A 20336-nucleotide genomic window follows, 5' to 3' on the forward strand; every position below is an offset into this window, starting at 1 on the left:
ATAGAAGCCATCGAGCCCGTGGAAGGTTCATTAAGGAGATGAGCCAGGGAGCATGAGCTGACACTCTAACCCAGCTGTGCAGGGGATTTGCAACAAGGGTGTTAGGCACCAAGCTCACAACTGAGGTTTCCATTGAGTTCCTATTTCCTACTGTTCTTTGGGTGTGTGATTGCAGGAGCCAAGCATTTGTAAGGCTTTGCAAATGTCCTCAAATACACTGAAATCTCTCACGGCTTCTCTGCTTCAGCCGGAAATGACCTCAGCACTGACAGATGTTACTTGCACTATCTTGCATGGGCCCTCTCATTCCTTAGAATCTAATCTGTGGGCTGACCAGGACCACACGAGCTTTCTAGGTGCATTGCACATCAGTGCTAGGCCTCATAAGCTCTGAAGTGCCCCTATAACTACCCGGCTTTATGAGGCCATGGAGGCTTCCTTCTAATGTTTTGGCTGTCTGGAGGATCTCTGTGGACTCTGATAACTACCAATCATGGATTCAGATGCAGAAACACCTTTGCTCTTTAATGACCCTGTGGCTAAGAGATAAGTGCAGGTCAGTAGCCCAGAACATCAACAGTGGGACCTAGGCCTTGGTTCACATTGTGACCTTTCCATGTAGGAAGTCAAGAGCTAGGGCCATTCATGTCGGCTCCATCTCTGGTCATGGAAAGGAATACTGAAACATTCCCCAGATACAAATGCAGAGGAGGAGGATGAGTCAATGTAGGCAAAACATGCACGTGAGGAGTATTTTCATTTTTCTCTTTAGAAAGCCAACCCTTGCACAGTACTGGTTAAGTGAGATAGAGCTCCTGAGGGAACACGCACACACATACACCCCCATACACTCGTGCAGTCATGTTTACAGTCATGCTGCATAGACTCATACATAGACAGCCTTCCACCCTCATACCAAAAAATCACACCTAATTTAATGACTTCCTTCTAGAGTCTATGGAACATGGTTATAGTTTTCACAATAGAGGTGGTTTATATCACTTCCCTTTACCCACATTGTCTGTGGGAACCTGGACCCTGTGAAGGAATAAAAATACATCAATGTGGTTGCACTGATTGTAAAAAAAAAGGTCCTGTCCCCACATAGGAAGTTATTCCTAGGGGGAACTTGAGGGGAAGCTAGTAGAAATTTTCTGTATTATCAGTTCAACCTTTATGTCATGTAAACCTCTTCCAAATCCTGTCCATTAAGTTTTAAAGGTTTAAAACAGTGACTCAGGGAGAGATCTCTATCTCCCTATATTCCAGATTCAGATAAGTTCTAAGATTTACCTAGAGATGTTGTTTCCTTTTTTAAATTAAAAAAAAATTTTTTTTAGTGTTCAAAGATTTGTTTATGCACCATACCCAGTGCTCCATGCACTGGGTGCATGCAATATGTGCCTTCTTTAATATCCACCACCAGGCTCAACCATACCCCCACCCCTCCCTTCCAAAACCCTCAGGTTGTTTCTCAGAGCCCATAGTCTCTGATGCTTTGTCTCCCCCTCCAATTTCCCCCAATTCACTTTTCTTTGTTGTTTCCTGTAAGACTGAACCGGACTTTGAGTTCAATACTACCACTAGTTGACTTAGTAAATTTAAATTTGTACACATGAAATTACAGAAAAATGTGCCATCACATTTTTTTTTTTTTTTTGCTTTCTCATTAGCATAAGTTACTTAGTGAGAGAGAGAGAGAGTATTCTGGATCAACATAATGAAGAAATTTCCACAATAACTTCTTTTGGCTTATTAGTGGGTTGGACCCTATTGTGGGGCCAGAAGCAGCCTTGTCTGGTCTGTCTATTGATGATAGGTGATTTTCCTGAGTTGGCTGGAACATTGTCTTCTGTGTCCTCCAGATACAATCCTGGGAAAGAGGTAACAGAGAAGATGGCTGTTGGCAAATTACAGGCAGAAGACCAGAGGGAAATTTGTCATACTTTATACATGGTTCAGTCCTCTGATGCCTTCTTCCTCAGCTGCCCAGCAGAGACTCATGGATCAAAGTGGGAGTTATGAAGATGGTACAGAGTGTGTGCACTTAAAACCCCACACCAAACAGGTTTTATGGGAAAATACATTTCTTTAGCTGAGACACTAGAGAAATGCCACACAGCACAGTGAGCATAGCATATGTGATTGCCTAGGTTCACATTCCACTTCAGAGGAACATGTCCCTCAGAGATTACGGGGACACCCCTATACCTCAGTTCCCTCATCTAGGATGTGGAAATGAGGCAACAACTTACTTGGCCCAAGTAAAGCCATAAGGAAAGGAAAGGACTGGTGCTTGACCATTGTTCTGTAAGTGTCCAGCTTTTAAATGACTAGAGAATGAGCTGGGCAGTTGGTAATGGGTGATGCCAGATAGGGAAGTTGGATGGCTCCACAGCAAGGGAAGATTGAAGCTTAGTGCTTAGCCTTGTCCTTAGCCATGGGACCTATCTTTCCCATGGCTAAGGACACAGCTCATGGGGAATATGTATTATGGTCTGCTATGATCTCACATCAGCAATGTTAACATGGTAGCAAGCAGGGATCCTCACCCATGTTTTACAGTGAAGCTGTTGGAAAATTCATCAGAATTGTTGAAACTTAGGGAAGTTAAAATGTGAGGAGCAGAATAAACTTGCCCAGAGTAGCCACAGTGATGAATGATGGATCTGGAGCAGGAATGTAGTTAGATCCAGGGCATGGGAATCCCTGACCACCTGAGACCTGCCTGGGGCTCTTGTGAAAATGCCCCAGACCCCTGAACCATGATTCTCTTCAGTTTATCCATGCATCTTGCCCCAAGCTTTCTATGGCATAGGGTGGGTGCCCTGGAAGAAGCATCTGACCAGAGAAAAATCCAAATCTTAACTCAGACTTATAACTCTATGAATCAGTCCCTGACTCCAGAATGGTGTAATGAATTAAATCTGTGATTCTCAGAGACTTGCTTTTGATCTGGCAAAGGTCTGAGGGGCTTCAACTAAGGCCTGGCCAAGAGCAGGCCTGGCTACCCTGGCTCGGTCCACATCTACCTGCCCCTTCTGTCCTCCTACATATCCTGTCCCGAGTCTCAGTATTGCTCATCCTCTCCAGATCACACAATGGCAGGGAAAAAGCTCGTTCCTCCTTTTGGAAGATTCCACAGCTTGGAGATCCCACCCCTGGACTCTGAGAACATCAGGCAGAATATTCATTCCAATGACATTGTCCCTTCTCACCAACAGTCTTCAGCATCACTCAAACAGCCAACGAATGTGTCCACAGTAGCCCACAAAATTCCATAAGAATTTCCAGTTTCATTCCTTATGAAAACCCCTGTGTTCAGACTGCTAATAATTGCCCTCAAATTCTGATATGTGCTGGTCACAGTAATTTTCCTCTAACTCTCCAAAAGTAATGACTATTGCTGCAGTGGCAACATCCTCCTGATCCATTGAAGGCAGTATGGTGTGTTTCTGTGTGTTCTTTGTAAGAATGTGTACCACACTGGTAATTGGAAATAGAACATTTTCCTAAATATCAGGAGAGTAAAAGCAGTCAACTTGATAGAAGAATGACAAACATACAAACAGTAATGCGAAAATTATAAAATTATTAAAACCCCATAGATGACTGGGAGGGTGCAAAAAAAAAAGTATATCTTAGTGAGAGTTACCTAGTCCATTTGATGAAACAGCCTTTAGAACATGAATATGTACATACCGATAGAACAACAATCCAGATTTCCCATCGTAGGAAGCCTCTTCACTTATTACTACTCAGCTTCCTCTCAGTGCAGAGAGTGACAGTTGAAATGAAGGGCACAGGATATATCATAACATTCCCATGGTGATGGGTCATTTTACACCTTTCCGAGTGATTGTGCCTCTACACAGTATGGGTCCAGGTGCTGTGCTCAGTGTCTGTCTCCATATTCATTTGTGGCCTTAGGAAGACAGATTTGTTTCACAAACCGATCCCAAGTCCACATATTGTTATTCTGTTTAACAAGTTCTGTGAGAGAAAATATCCTGCAAGCCAAATAGAGCTGACAGAGAAAATTTCACTATGATTCACAGAGTAAAGCTAGCATGTGGAGAATAAAGAGAAGATTCCTTCTTGGTCTAAAACACCATTTACACCCATTTTCTCTATTCCTGAGCTACCAGACATTTCTAGAACAAACAATAAAAATTACTTGCAGAGGATGAAAATAAGCAATAGTAGAATATTGAATTTTAAATGTCATATTTTCTTTGTTTCAGCATATGATTTTTGAATTATAGATATTTTCTTACTCTCTGTTGATGTACATTTATTTTTCCTCCTGTACACAGTAAATCTATGCTTTAGGTTATCTCATTTGTGTGAATTCCCTGAACATCTTCCCTTGTCTCTCTGCATATGGAAGAATGGTTATTCTCTGAGTAATGAAGAAAAAAGAATATGTGTTCACCAGCAGGTTGGTTGAAAACACATAATTGGTGCTTTCCTAAACATCTTTCAGATAAGCAACACTCTGGGATTATATGTGTGCTCTGGCTCCTAATCCTAAACTTAATCATACCCCTTCTGATCCTGTGGCTGTGAAAATTTGCCAAGGAAGTCATGTGCCCAGCCCCCAACCAAATTATGAGTGAGCATGATCGTATAAAGAAGAGAGTGTTATCAATTTAAAGCACATTTCTCAGTGGAAAGAAGGCTAGGTTGTGGAGAAAGGAGAACCCTCTTACACTGTTGGTGGGAATGGGAGATGGCACAACCACTTTGGAAAACATTATGCAAGTTCCTCAAAAAGCTACAACCAGAGCTACACTATGACCCAGCAATCACACTACTGGGTATTTACACCAAAGATACAGAGATACTGAAAAGAAGGGCCACATGCTCTGCAATGCCCATAGCAACAATGTCTATGAAAGCCAAACAGTAGAAGGAGTGGAGATGCCCTTCAAGAGAATGGGTAAAGAAGATGTGGTCCATATATACAATGGAATATTACTCAGCCATTAGAGAAGATTAATACCCAACACTTGCACCAACATGGATGGAACTGGAGAAGATTATGTTAAATGAAGCAGAGAGACAATCATCTTGTGGTTTCACTTGTTCGTGGAACATAAGGAGTAGGATGGAGGACATTAGGAGAAGGAAGGGGAAAATGAAAAGAGGGAAACCATGGGTGGAGAAGAACTATAAGAGATAATGGACTCTGGGAAATAATCTGTGGATTTTAGGGGGGGGGAGTGGGTGTATCGGTGAGCCCATATGGGTGATGGGTATTAAGAAGAGCACATATTGCATGGAGCACTGGGTGTTATACACAAACAATGAACCGTGGAACACTATATAAAAAACTAATGCTGTGCTGTAGGGTGAGTAAGAAAAAAAAATAATAATGAGGTCTTTCCAAAATTAAAAAAAAAAAGTCAGGCTGAAAGGGTTGAAAGAACCACTGTCTAGGGGCGCCTGGGTGGCTCAGTGGGTTAAAGCCTCTGCTTTCGGCTCAGGTCATGATCCCAGGGTCCTGGAATGGAGCCCCACATCGGGCTCTCTGCTCAGCAGGGAGCCTGCTTCCTCCTCTCTCTCTGTCTGCCTCTCTACCTACTTGTGATCTCTGTCTGTCAAATAAATAAATAAATCTTAAAAAAAAAAAAGAACCACTGTCTTTTATGCTACATTGAAGAAATGTAATCAACACCCCCCCACACACACACAAAAAAAAAAAAAAAGGAAGGAAAGGGAAAGAAATGGTAACAAGTTTTAAAATTTCTTCATGCACATACTAGTTTAAAACATTGCCACTAGCAAGATTACCACTCCAAAATCTGTGATATATGACATATCTCTCTGGACAGGGCCAAGGCAAGTCAACATAGGTTGGCCTCCTGCCTCCATCACTATGTGGTTCCTGAAGAGTACACAGGTTTAACAGGTCTTTGAGAATGATGATAAGAGCATGAAACTCATCATCTACCTTAAGTGTTGCTCTGTCAAGGAATCTTATCCTCCACTCATACTTTAAGCTGCATGATTGGGATACCCCTAGAAATTTCTGCACTTTTTCCATTAAACAGTGCACATGCTTTATCTACTAAGGGATTTGTGAACAGGGTGTCTGGAGATCAATTTCCCCTTCAGACTTGGAGCTTAGCAGTGAATGAGGTCAAACTTATTTGGTTCCTTCCAGCTCTTTGCTCACCTGAAGGGTGATGGGTCATACTAAAGTAGCATAATGCTGTCTCCAGGCATAAGTCCATGTATCCTCCTACCCTCAAATCTAAATTCCTAAATCTCTCACAAGAAAATGCTTTCTTCTTAAAGTGGGCAGCATAATGGAACCAGCAACAAACATGATTCAACTGAAGAGAATCCATGTAGACACTTCCTCCATTCTCATAGACTTGGGTTTCTATGTATTTGCCCACAGGAATCTCAATGTTTTGGATTTGTGGATGCAGCTGCAGGCCTGGTTGGGGATGTGGAGTAGTTTCTGTCACAAGGACCCATTACCGTTCTCATTTGGGAGAGTGGTGAAGGGAGCACACTGTGGTAAGTTTCCCTCTCAGGTTCCAACATTTGCATTTGTTCTGCAGGGTACAGTGAGGCCCTGAAGAATCTGAGCATGATAAGAATGTGGACTGAGCAGCTACCACCACATTCCTGCTGAACAAAGGAAGGCAAAGGGAAGCAACAGGTAAGAGGAAATATAATCTTACACTTTTAGCTTGAGGAATTCTAATCAATGAGAAATAGTCAATCTAAAAAGGGGCAAACGCCAAAATGTCTGCTGGTTTTAATGATGGAGTCACATGCCCCATGGCTGCTTGAGGTCCAACTAAATTGCAACTATATGTTTCACTTTTCTAAGACTTTTCCAAAGACCATGAAGCACTTGAGCAGAAGTAAAAAATAATCAGCTATGAAGAAAATCCAAAGCCCAGTCAGGGTGACTTGTCATTTCATACCCTCAGACATCTCTCATCCAAAAGACAGATAAGCATTGGTGAGGATGTGGAGAAATTAGAGCCCTTACACACTGTGAGCAGGAACAAAAAAGGGCATAGTAATTTGGGCAAGAGTGTTGCAGAAATTTAAATAGTACAACCCAGGTACCACGTGACCCAACAACTCCTAGGCATATACCTAGAAGAACTGAAAGCATATGGCCACACAAAACCTTACCCATGAATGTTCCTAGCAGCATTATTCATAATCATCCCAAAGTGAAATCAACCCAAATGTTCTTCCACTGAGAACAAACTGTGTAGTATTTATACAGTGGAATACTGATCAGCCAAATAAAAGACAGGAAGAACCCACTCATGCTACAACATCGATGGACCTTCAAAACATTATGCTAAATAATGTAGCATATTGTATATGCTACATAATGTAGCTCAGCGAAAGCAAACTGAACCAAAACAAACCAAAACAAAACAAACTCCACCAGTTCTTAGGAAAGGTTTTGAATGGAGTGATTGAACCTCTGAATAAGAAATTAGACTCACATTTCTTACGGTTCCACCTACAAAGGTGACATGAAAAATGATACAGCCTAGGTAATGATGTATCTTTTGAAGGCATCCATTTTTGAGAGCAACAATATTAAGACATAGATCCTATGCAATCACGAAGTGTTAGATCTTCCAGAATCCCAGAGAAAAAACTTGGAATTCAGATTCCATTGCATAGGCACTGCACTGAGTCCTCCTTGTAATGGGAGCATCAAAAGGGATGCTATGACACATAGTGAAAAGTTCAAAGCATGCAATGTTTCACAAGGCTATTTGTCATAGAGAACAAAGTGGTGGTTATTGAAGTGGAGCTGAGTTGAGGGAAGGGCAAACTGTGTGAAGGGAATTTAGAGTACCCTGATCCTGATGAGCAAGGAATAATGCATCAAATTATACTGGAATTAAGAGAGAAAAATGAAATTACCCTGGAATTAAGGGGATATACTGGAGTTAAGAGAAGAAAATGTAATAACAAAGTGAAATCAAACCAGAGAACATTTAAAAAAATCTGAAAGGTGATTTGTTGGCCCTGGATCCATCTAAAGTATCCAGGATGTAGCAGACATTGATATGGATCAGGGCAACCAGCAGGCAAAGTCACAAATAATTGTAAAAACTTCAATATTGTGTGCAGTGAGAGTTCACGGGCATGTGTCTATGAAATTTTATCAGATGAAAGTGTACCTTCCACAAGTATTCAAAAACACATAGAGAATTTAGGCCCTTGTCAGAAAGGTAGGTGGCTACATCTCAACCACAACTCAACAGAATGACAGGGATAGCAACTCCAAACAAAGAAAAATCCCAGACACAGTGGCCTCTCCTTCAGCTCTAATAGATATGAATCTAAGCCACATATCAGAAATGGACTTTAATATAGCAGTTATGAAGACAATAGTCAGACTGGAGAAAACTATTAATGGCAACATAGATTCATTAAGGGCAGAAGTGAGAGCAGACTTGGCAGAACTTAAAAATGCTATCAGTGAGATCCAATCTCATCTAGATACTCTAACATTTAGGGTAAATGAGGCAGAACAACAAATTAGTGATCTTGAAGACAAACAGATAGAAAAGAAGGAGCAGGAACAAACAGTTTAGAATCCTTGAAAACAGATTTAGTGACATGAATGACAGCATGAAACATTCCACTCTCAGAATTTTGGGGATCCTTGAGGGGCTGGAGAGAGAAAGTGGAATAGAAGATATATTTGACCAAATCTTAGCCAAGAACTACCCTAATCTAGTGAAAGAAACAAGCAATCATGTCCTAGTGACAGAGAGGACACCCCTCAAGATCAATGAGGGCAGACCAAGGCCCAGGCATGTAATGATAAAACTCACAAATCTTAGAACCAAGGAAATCATTTTAGAGGGCAGTTAGTGGGGAGAGATTCCTTATGTATAGAGGGAGGAAAATCAGGATAACATCAGACCTGTCCACAGAAACCTGGCAAGCCAGAAAAGGCTGGTAAGACATAGTCAGGTTACTAAATTAGAAGAATAGTCAGTCAAGACAAGTCAGACAAGACAAGACAAGTCAGTCAATGACAAGCAAGGCTGTCATTCAGAATAGATGGAGACATAAAAAGCTTCCAGCACTGGCAGTGTCTGAAGAAATATGTGACCACTAAACTGGCTCTGCAAGAAATTTTAAGGGCAGGGGGTGTTCTATTAAAGGGGAAAGACCCCAAGAGTGACAAAGAACAGAGATATACAAAGGCAATCTGTAGAAAACAAGGACTTCACAGACAACATGACGACGATAAAATCCTATCAGTCAATAATCACTCTCAAGATGAAGGGCCTAAATGATCCCATAAAGTGGCACAGGGCTGCATATGGATAAAAAGACAGGACCCACCCATATGCTGTCTACAAGAGATGCATTTTGAACCTAAAGATACATCCACACTGAGAGTGAAGGGATGGAGAATAATCTTTCATGCTAACTGACTTCAGTAGAAAGTTTGGGTAGCAATTCTAATATAAGACAAATTAGATTTTAAGTTAAAACTATAGTTAGAGATACAGAAGGACACTATATCATCCCTAAAGGATCTATCCAACAAGAAGAGCTAACCATTGTAAATACCTATGCCCCCAACATTGGAGCAGCCAACTACATAAGCCAACTGTTAAGCAAAATAAGGAGACATATTGATAAGAATATCTCAACTGTAGAAGACCTTTACACTCCATTCTCAGCAACTGACAGATCATCTAAGCAGAAAATCAGCAAAGAAATTTAAGAGCTTTGAATGACACACTGGCACATATGGACCTCAATGATGTACACAGAACATTCCACCTTAAAACAATAGACTACTCATTCTTCTCCAGTGGACATGAAACTTACTCCAGAATAGACCATATACTGGGTCACAAATAAGGGCTCAACCAAAACCAAAAGACTGAGATTATTCCCTACATATTCTCAGACCAAACTGGAACCCAATCACAAGAAAAAGTCTGGAAGAAATTCAAACAATTGGAAACTAAAGACAACCCTGCTCAAGAATGTTTGGGTCAACCAGGAGATCAAAGAAGAACTTAATCAATTCATGGAAATCAATGCAAACAAAGACACATTGATCCAAAACCTATGTGATACAGCAGTGTCATTCCTAAAGGGGAAATACATAACCATCCATACCTCACTCAGAAAAGTAGAAAAATCCCAGATAAAAAAATTATCTTTACACATTCAAGATCTGAAGGATCAGCAACAAATTAAGCCTACCCATGCACAAGAAGGGAAATAATTAAGATTAGAGCAGAGATCAATGAATTAGAAACCAGAAACACAATAGAACATATTAACAAAACTATAAGCTGGTTCAATGAAGGAACTAATAAGATGGCTAAACCAGTGAACAGACTTACATAAAAGAAAAGATAAAGGACCCAAATTAATAAAATTATGAATGAAAGGGGAGAGATTGTGACTAACATCAAAAAAATAAATACAATTCTGAGAAATTGTTATCAATAGCTATATGACAATAAATCAAGCAACCTGGCAGAAATGATGCAATCCTAGAAACCTATAAACTATCAACACTGAAATAGAAAGAAATGAACAACCTAAATAGACCCATAGTCAGTAACGAGATTGAAACAATGACCAAAAACCTCCCCCAAAAAAGAGTCCCAGACCTAATAGATTCCTTGGGGAATTCTACCAAACATTAAAAGAAGAAATAATACCTATTCTCCCAAAGCAGTTTCAAAAAATAGAGACAGAAGGAAAACTTCCAGACTCTTTCTGTGAGTCCAGCATTACCTTGAGTCCCAAACCAGGCAAAGACCCCATCAAAAAGGAGAATTTCATACTAATATACCTGATGAATATGGACCCCAAGATTCTCAACAGGATCCTAGTTAATAGTATCCAATAGTACATTGAAAGGATTCCCCATGATGACCAGGTGGGATTTATCCCTGGGAAGAAAGGGTGATTGAATATTTGCAAGTCAATCAATGTGATAGAAAACATAAATAAGAAAGAAGAACCACATCGTCCTCTCAATTGATGCAGAAAAAGCATTTGATAAAATACAGCATCCTTTCCTAATTAAAACTCTACACAGTATAGGCATAGAGGGAACATTTCTCAACGTCCTAAAATCCATCTATGAAAAATCCACAGGGAATATTATTCTAAGTGGGGAAAAGCTGAGAGCCTTCCCATTGAGATCAGGAATATGAGAAGTATGCCCACTCTCACCACTATTGTTGGACATAGTACTAGAAGTCCTAGCAATAGCAATCAGACGACGACAACAAAATAAATAAAAAATATTCAAATTGACAAAGAAGAAGCGGAACTCTCCCTCCTCACAGAAGACATGATACTCTATGTGGAAAACCCCAAATTCTCCATCTCCAAATTACTAGGACTCATACAGCAATTCAGTAATGTGATAGGATACAAAATCAATGCACAAAAATCCGTTGCTTTCTTATACACCCACAATGAAACTGCAGAAAGAGAAATTAAAGAATTGATTCCATTTACATTAGCACCAAAAACTATAAAATATCTTGTAATAAATCTAACCAAAGAAGTAAAATATCTATACTTGAGGAACTACTGAACACTCATGAAAAAAATTGAAAAAAAACATTGAAAAATTGAAAAAAACAGTCCATGCACATGGATCAGAAGAATAAAATTACTAAATGTCTATGTTGCCCAGGAGAATCTATACTTTTAATGCCATGCCCATCAAAATACCAACAGAATTTTTCTAAAATGCTGGAACAAGCCTAATATTTGTATGGAACCAGAAAACATGCAGAATCACCAAAGAAATATTGAAAAAGAAAAGCAAAACTGTGGACATCATGTTGCCTGATTTCAAGCCATATTTCAAAGCTCTTGTCAGCAGGACAGCATGGTACTGGCACAAAAACAGACACTTAGACCAATGCAACAGAATAGAGAGCCCAGATATGGACCCTCCACTCTATGGTCAACTAATCTTCAACAAAGCAGGAAAAATATCCAATGGAAAAACAACAGTCTCTTCAATAAATAGCTCTGGGAGAATTGAACAGTTATCTACAGAAGAATGAAAATTGACAATTCTCTTACACCATACACAAAGATAAACTCAAAATGGATGAAAACCTCAACATGAGAGAGGAATCCATCCAAATCCTAGAGGAGAACATAGGCAGGAGCCTCTTTGACATCAGCCATAGCAACTTCTTACAAGACATGTCTCCAAAGGCAAGAGAAACATAAGTGAAAGTGAACTTTTGGGACTTCAAGATCAAAAGCTTCTGTGCAGCAGAGGAAACAGTCAACAAAACAAAGAGGCAATCCAAGGAATGGGAGAAGAGATATTTGAAAATATCTCTTCTCCCATTCCTTGGGACACTACAGACAAAGGGCCTGAAATCCAAGTTCTATAAGGAACTTCTCAAGTTCAACACCCTAAAAACAGATAAACAAGTCAAAAAATGAGCAGAAGACATGAACAGACACTTCTCCAAAGAAGAGATACAAATGACTAACAGATGAAAAAATTGTTCATTAACATTAGATGTCAGAGAAATTAAAATCAAAAGCACATTGAGATACCACCTTACACCAGTTAGAGTGGTGGTGGGTATTAAGGAGGGCACATATTACATGGAGCACTGGGTGTGGTGCATAAACAATGAATCTTGGAACACTGATTAAAAAAAACAAAAAAACAGGTAACATGATGCCCCCAGTTTTGTTTTTGTTTTTCAACATTTCCTTAGCGATTCGGGGTCTCTTCTGATTCCATACAAATTTTTGGATTATTTGCTCCAGCTCTTTGAAGAATACCAGTGGAATTTTGTTCGGAATGGCATTAGAAGTATAGATTGCTCTAGGCAGTATAGACATTTTAACAGTGTTTATTCTTCCGATCCATGGAATGGTCTTCCATCTTTTTGTGTCTTCAGTTTTTTTCATGAGTGTTCTGTAGTTCCTCAAGTACAGATCTTTTACCTTTTTGGTTAGGTTTATTCCCAGGTATCTTATGGTTCTTGGTGCTATAGTAAATGTTACCTGATTTCAAGCTTTATTACAAAGCTGTGATCACCAAGACAGCATGGTACTGGCATAAAAACAGACACATAGACCAGTGGAACAGAGTAGAGAGCCAAGATACGGACCCTCAACTCTATGGTCAATTAATCTTTGACAAAACAGGAAAAAAAATATACAGTGGAAAAAAGACAGTCTCTTCAATAAATGGTGCTGGGAAAACTGGGCAGCTATATGTGGAAGAATGAAACTCTACCATTCTCTTACACCGTACACAAAGATAAATTCAAAATGGATAAAAGACCTCAACATGAGACAGGAATCCATCAGAATCGTAGAGGAGAACATAGGCAGTAATCTCTTCGATATCAGCCACAGCAACCTCTTTCAAGATATGTCTCCAAAGGCAAAGGAAACAAAAGTGAAAATAAATTTTGGGGACTTCATCAAAATCAAAAGCTTCTGCAAAGCAAAGGAAACAGTCAAAAAAACAAAGAGGCAACCCACAGAATGGGAGAAGATATTTGCAAATGACAGTACAGAAAAAAGGTTGATATACAGGATCTATAATGAACTCCTCAAACTCAACACACACAAAACAGGCAATCATATCAAAAAATGGGCAGAAGATATGAACAGAGACTTCTCCAATGAAGACATACAAATGGCTATCAGACACATGAAAAAATGTTCATCATCACTAGCCCTCAGGGAGATTCAAATTAAAACTACATTGAGATATCACCTTACACCAGTTAGAATGGCCAAAATTAACAAGACAGGAAACAACATGCGTTGGAGAGGATGTGGAGAAAGGGGAACCCTCTTCCACTGTTGGTGGGAATGCAAGTTGGTGCAGCCTCTTTGCAGAACAGTGTGGAGATTCCTCAAGAAATTAAAAATAGAACTTCCCTATGACCCTGCCATTGCACTCCTGGGTATTTACCCCAAAGATACAGATGTCGTGAAAAGAAGGGCCATCTGTACCCCAATGTTTATAGCAGCAATGGCCACGGTCGCCAAACTGTGGAAAGAACCAAGATGCCCTTCAATGGACAAATAGATAAGGAAGATGTGGTCCATATACACTATGGAGTATTATGCCTCCATCAGAAAGGATGAATACCCAACTTTTGTAGCAACATGGACGGGACTGGAAGAGATTATGCTGAGTGAAATAAGTCAAGCAGAGAAAGTCAATTATCATATGGTTTCACTTATTTGTGGAGCATAACAAATATCATGGAGGACAAGGGGTGTTAGAGAGGAGAAGGGAGTTGGGGTAAATTGAAGGGGAGGTGAATCATGAGAGACTATGGACTCTGAAAAACAATCTGAAGGGTTTGAAGTGGCATGGGGGTGGGAGGTTGGGGTACCAGGTGGTGGGTATTATGGAGGGCATGGATTGCATGGAGCACTGGGTGTGGTGAAAAAATAATGAATACTGTTATGCTGAAAATAAATAAATTAAAAAAAACCAGAATGGCAAAGATTAACAAGTCAGGAAACAATAAATGTTGGAGAGGTTGTGAAGAAAAAGGAGCCCTCTTATACTGCTTCCGGGAATGCAAGTTGGTGCAGGCACTTTGGAAAACAGTGCCGAGATTCCTCAAAAAATTAAAAATAAAGCTACCCTATGCCCCGGCAATGGCACTATTGGGTATTTACCCCAAAGATACAGATGTAGTGAAAAGAAGGGTCATATGTATGCCAATGTTCATAGCAGCAATATCACAATAGACAAACTGTGGAAAGACCCAAATGCCCTTTAACAGAGGAACAGATAAAGAAGATGTGGTCCATATATACAATGGGATATTACTCAACCATCAGAAAGGATGAATTCCCAGCTTTTGCATCAACATGGATGGGACTGGAAGAGATTGTGCTGAATGAAATAAGTCAAGCAGAGAAAGTCAACGATCATATGGTTTCACTTACTTGTGGAACATAAGAAATAACATGGAGGACATTAGGAGAAGGAAAGGAAAAGCGAAGGGGGGGAATGGGAGTAGAAGACGAACCATGAGACTGTCGTCTCTGAGAAACAAACTGAGGGTTTTAGAGGGAAGGGTTGGAGGGATGGCTGAGCCTGGTGGTGGGTATTAAGGAGGACATATATAGCATGGAGCACTGGGTGTTACACATGAACAATTAATCTTAGAAGACTACATCAAAAACTATTGATGTATTTTTTTGTGAATAACATAACATAATAAATATCCATATCCTTCCTCTCTAGTTTTTCCTATTAATAACAGCTTACTTGGGTGTAGTTAATTTCTTATAATGAGTGAAACAACATCAGTAATGTTTTCAGCTGAAAGTCTGAAGGATACATGAAAATCCACTCTTTGTGCTTTTTTTATTAATTTATTTTCAGCATAACAGTATTCATTATTTTTTCACCACACCCAGTGCTCCATGCAATCTGTGCCCTCTATAATACCCACCACCTGGTACCCCAACCTCCCACCCCCCTGCCACTTCAAACCCCTCAAATTGTTTTTCAGAGTCCACAGTGTCTCATGGTTCACCTCCCCTTCCAATTTACCCCAACTCCCTTTTCTTCTCTAACTCCCCATGTCCTCCATGCTTTTTGCCATGCTCCACAAATAAGTGAAACCATATGATAATTGACTCTCTCTGCTTGATTTATTTCACTCAGCATAATCTCTTTGTGCTTTTACATTCTTTTTGTTTTTCAAGTTTTTATTTAAATTCTAGTTGGTTACCACATAGTGTAATATTGGTTTAGGAGAGGAATTTAGAGATTCATCAATAACAATTGCTCATCACAACAATTGCCCCCCTTACTATCCATCAACCATTTAGTCCTTCCCCCTCTTACCTCCCCTCCAGCAACACTAAGTTTGTTCTCTATATGTAAGATTCTTGGGGAGTACCTGGGTTGTTCAGTTGATTGAGTGACTGACTCTTGATTTCCACTCAGGTCATGATCTCAGGGACATGGTCAAGCCTTGCGTTAGGGTCCTGCTCAGTGGGGGGAGTCTGCCTGAGATTCTTTCCCTCTGCACCTCTCCCCAAATGCTCTCTCTTTAAATTTATAATATATAACTATAAGTATAGATAGATAGACTAGTATGGATAGTATAGATAAGTAGAATCATGGAACGCTACATCAAAAACTGATGATATATGTTGACTAACAACATAATAAAAAAGGCAAAATCCAAAAATAAGTAAATAAACCTTTAAAAAAGCATTTGTGATGGCTTGCCTCCCTTTCTTTATTTTTTCTTTCATACCCTGTGTTCATCAGTTTTGTTTGTTCATTCTCCCGTAAGAGAGAATTCATATGATATTTCTCTGATTGACTTAGTTCACTTGGGATACTACTCTATAGGTCCATACACATTGTTATGAATAGGAAAATGTCTTATTTTTATGGCTCCATAATTCCACTGTATTATATATCACTTCTTTTAAGATTTATTTGAGAGAGAGAGTGAGCGAGAGAAAAGGCATAAGCAGGGAAAGCAGTAGGCAGAAGGAGAAGCAGGCTCCTGCTGAGTATGGAGCCTGACTTGGAACTAAATCCCAGGACCCTAGGGTCAGGGTATGAGCCGAAGGATGACACTTAACCAACTGAGCCACCCTGGTGTCCCTATATCGCTTCTTTAGCCATTCATCTATTGATGGACATCTGGGTTCCTTCCATGTTTTGGCAGTGGTGGATGTTGTTGCTATAAACATTGGGGTGTTAATGCCCCATCAAATCAATATTTGGCATCCTTTGGAAAATTATGAGTGTAATTGATGGGTCATAGTATAGTTCTCTTTTTAACTTATGGAGGAAATTCCATGCTGTTTTCCAGAGTAGCTGCACCAAATTTGCATTTCCTCCAACAGTGTAAGAGTGTTCCACTTTATTCTTTATCCTTTATGCTTGTCCATGAGTAGATTTTCTCTCTCCTTACTTTTTGATTTCCTGGTCCCTTCCACAGTTTCCCATCTATTTTTTGCCTGCCACCAACATGAGAATAGAGCCGGGCAACGAGGATACAGCATGATCTGATCCTCACGGTGTTTTCTTCCTATAATAGCCGACTGGTCAGGTGGAAAGTGAAAGTGGCATGTTATCTTGGAGCCAGTCACTTGCTGAGGAGAAATCTGGGAGAAGAGAAAGGTGGGGTTGTTTTCAGGTTTCATGTTGAGAGCCCCTTGATTCCATCTTCATGCTGGGAGTGAGAATAGGGAATGTGGTGAGATAAAGGGATTTTCCAGGTAAAGAACTGTGGCCACGTTGTACAGTCCCTGGAAACAGCTGAACTTCCCTTGGGAGTTTAGGTTTGCATGCAGGACAGAGGGAGTGCCAGTATGTGAATCCATGTGCTGTGATTTTGGGTTTGATTGTCTGTATATCATGTATTGTGTTTCCCTAGATTTATGTTTCCCTACAAGTCAAAATTAATGGTGTGCATTTTCTAAAGAATAATTCCCATCTGAGGAATGGGAGAAGATATTTGCAAATGACACTACAAAGAGCTGATATCCAAATTCTGTAAAGAACTCCTCAAACTCAACACTCAAAAAGCAGATAATAACATCAAAAAATGGGCAGAAGACATAAACAGACACTTCTCCAAAGAAGGCATACAAATGGATAATAGACATGAAAAAATGTTCATCATGATTAGCCATCTGGGAAATTCAATTCAAAATAACATTGAGATATCACCTTATACCAGTTAGAATGGCCAAAATTAACAAGACAGGAAACAACAGGTGTTAGAGAGGATGTGAAGAAAGGGGAACCCTCTTACACTGGTGGTGGAAATGCAAGTTGGTGCAGCCACTTTGGAAAACAGTGTGGAGATGCAACATGGAGGCTTAAGTGGGTAGAAGAAGAATAAATGAAACAAGATGGGATTGGGAGGGAGACAAACCATAAGTGACTCTTAATCTCACAAAACAAACTGAGGGTTGCCGGGGGGAGGGGGTTTGGGAGAAGGGGGTGGGATTATGGACATTGGGGAGGGTATGTGCTTTGGTGAGTGCTGTGAAGTGTGTAAACCTGGTGATTCACAGACCTGTACCCCTGGGGATAAAAATATATGTTTATAAAAAAAAAAAAAAAAAAAAAAAAAAGAAATTAAAAATATAGCGACCCTATGACTGGGCAATTACACTACTGGGTATTTATCCCAAAGACGCAGATGTAGTGAAAAGAAGGGCCATCTGCACCTCAATGTTCATAGTAGCAATGGCCACAGTCACCAAACTCTGGAGAGCCAAGATGTCCTTCAACAGATGAATGGATAAAGAAGATATGGTCCATATATACAATGGAATATCATGCTTCCATAAGAAAGGATGGATACCCAACTTTTAGATCAACATGGACGAGACTAGAGGAGATTATGCTGAGTGAAATAAGTCAAGTAGAGTAAGTCAATGATCATATGGTTTCAATTACTTGTGGATCATAAGGAGTAACATGGAAAGCCATTAGGAGAAGGAGAGGAGAAGTGAATTGGAGGAAATCAGAGGGGGAGACAAATCATGAGAGACTGTGGACCCTGAGAAACAAACTGAGGGTTTTGGAGGATGGGTTGGAGGTTAGGTGAGCCTGGTGTTTAGAGGAGCTAAAAACAAAATAAAATATAGGATAGCTCTATTTTTCATTTCATTCATTCTACAGAACCTCTTTGTTTTGTAGACTGTTTCCTTTGCTGTGCAGATTTTGATATTTTTAAAAAAATATTTATTTATTTGATAGAGAGAGAGATCACAAGTAGGCAGAGAGGTGGACAGAGAGAGAGAGAGGAGGAAGCAGGATCCCTGCTGAGCAGAGAGCCCGATGTGGGTTCGATCCCAGGACCCTGAGATCATGACCTGAGCGGAAGGCAGAGGCTTAACCCACTGAGTCACCCAGGCATCCCAAAGATTTTGATCTCAATAAAGTCCCAAAATGTTCATTTACTGCTGGGAAAAATTAACAGCATGAAAGAGTTTAGCAGAAAGAGTAGCTTTTGGGGGATATTTACTATTTGAAGGAAAGGAGCAGTAACCACTCGAAGGGATAGAGAGCTAAGACTTCTCCCTTCATCCAGAAACAGGAACTGGTTGAATAGAGGTGCTGAGCCTCGGGTCACCAAGGAGGATTTAGGGGTGGTGTCTGTCTTGGCTATCATCACAACCAGGCCTTCACAATTCTATCATCCTCGCTCACCTGTATGCATTTGTCTGTCTCGGGGGGTGGGTGTAGGAAGCTCACTTGTCTTACATCCTAGGTGCTTAAATCTAGTGGCAGAGGGCACAGCCCAACCGTGTGTCTGTCAAGGCCTTTGTCCACAAGCTCTTGATAAAAGCAGACAAATCTGATCTAAAGCCTGACATGCAGAAATCTTCACTCAGGAGTTGCATCTTGGAGGTCAGGATAGCCCAGGCTTTCACAGACTCACATGATCTAAGTCACCAAGGTCAGCCCCGGGTTGGGACTCCAGCCACAAGCCCACAGTCTGTGAGTGATCACCCTTAGCCAGTTCTGGCAAGAGTCTGCGCAGGTAAAGGTCTTGCTGGCAGACCTGGGCTAAGCTCTTTCCTCCATAGCCTCTAAAATTGGAGCCTGTGCTCAAACAGGTCAGGAAAGAGGAACAGAAGAGCACACCGTTAACTGAATGCAGTCCCACATCTCTTGTTGCTCTCGCAGGTACAGCTAATGCGCGCCTGCATCTCTGGGCTCCCGGACTTGCCGGGTTGCTTAGGGATATGCGAACCGGGCTCCCAGGACGAGGGGCCAGGGGCTCGGCCTCCCCACCCCACCCAACCAGCTCCTCGCTGCAGGGGCGCCCTTGCTCCACTCCCTGTGGGGGGCCTGACCCAGCAGGTTGCTCCAGGTCTCCACAGCACTCTCTCATCCACCCAGGGCCTCAAGGGTTGGGGGCTCCCGTGGGAGTCCTCATCACTCTAGGTCCATGGTGCCGGCCGTTCAGGGCCCCCATGGTGTCTACCCCTCAATCCCCACCTTCCAAACCTGTTTGTCTCTGGAGAAGGCACGGCCTCCCTCACTGCTCGCAGCAACTGCCCAAGGCCTGGGACAATCTCCATCGGACCAGCCAGCACCCTAACAGCATTCAGTCAGCACCCCAATGGTATCCAGTCAATCCCAACGGACCCTGGCCAATCCCCACCAGTTGCCAGTCAGCCCCCCAAAGGCCTCCAGCCAATCCCCAACAGCCCCCAGCCAGTGCCCAACGGCTCCCAGCCAACCTGTGGTGACCCCTGGTCAGCCTCCAACAGACCTCAACGACCCTACATTCCAATCTTAACCTACTCTCTGGATG

The 20336-nt window shown here is 41.1% G+C and overlaps 1 protein-coding gene across 1 annotated transcript in view; it reads left to right on the forward strand.

Moving 5' to 3' along the window:
• LOC101672736 (cytosolic 10-formyltetrahydrofolate dehydrogenase-like) overlaps nucleotides 1-6680 on the forward strand; it is a 95790-nt gene extending 89110 nt beyond the window's left edge. The window contains exon 4 of the mRNA XM_045089180.1: nucleotides 6576-6680. The gene's annotated coding sequence lies outside the window, so the exon portion shown is untranslated. The remainder of the gene's footprint in view (nucleotides 1-6575) is intronic.
• The last annotated feature ends 13656 nt before the right edge of the window (nucleotides 6681-20336 follow it).

The sequence above is a fragment of the Mustela putorius genome, unplaced genomic scaffold (genome assembly GCF_011764305.1).
Source record: "Mustela putorius furo isolate JIRA1106 unplaced genomic scaffold, ASM1176430v1.1 tig00003834_pilon_pilon_pilon, whole genome shotgun sequence".
In the NCBI taxonomy this organism is placed as follows: Eukaryota; Metazoa; Chordata; class Mammalia; order Carnivora; family Mustelidae; genus Mustela; species Mustela putorius.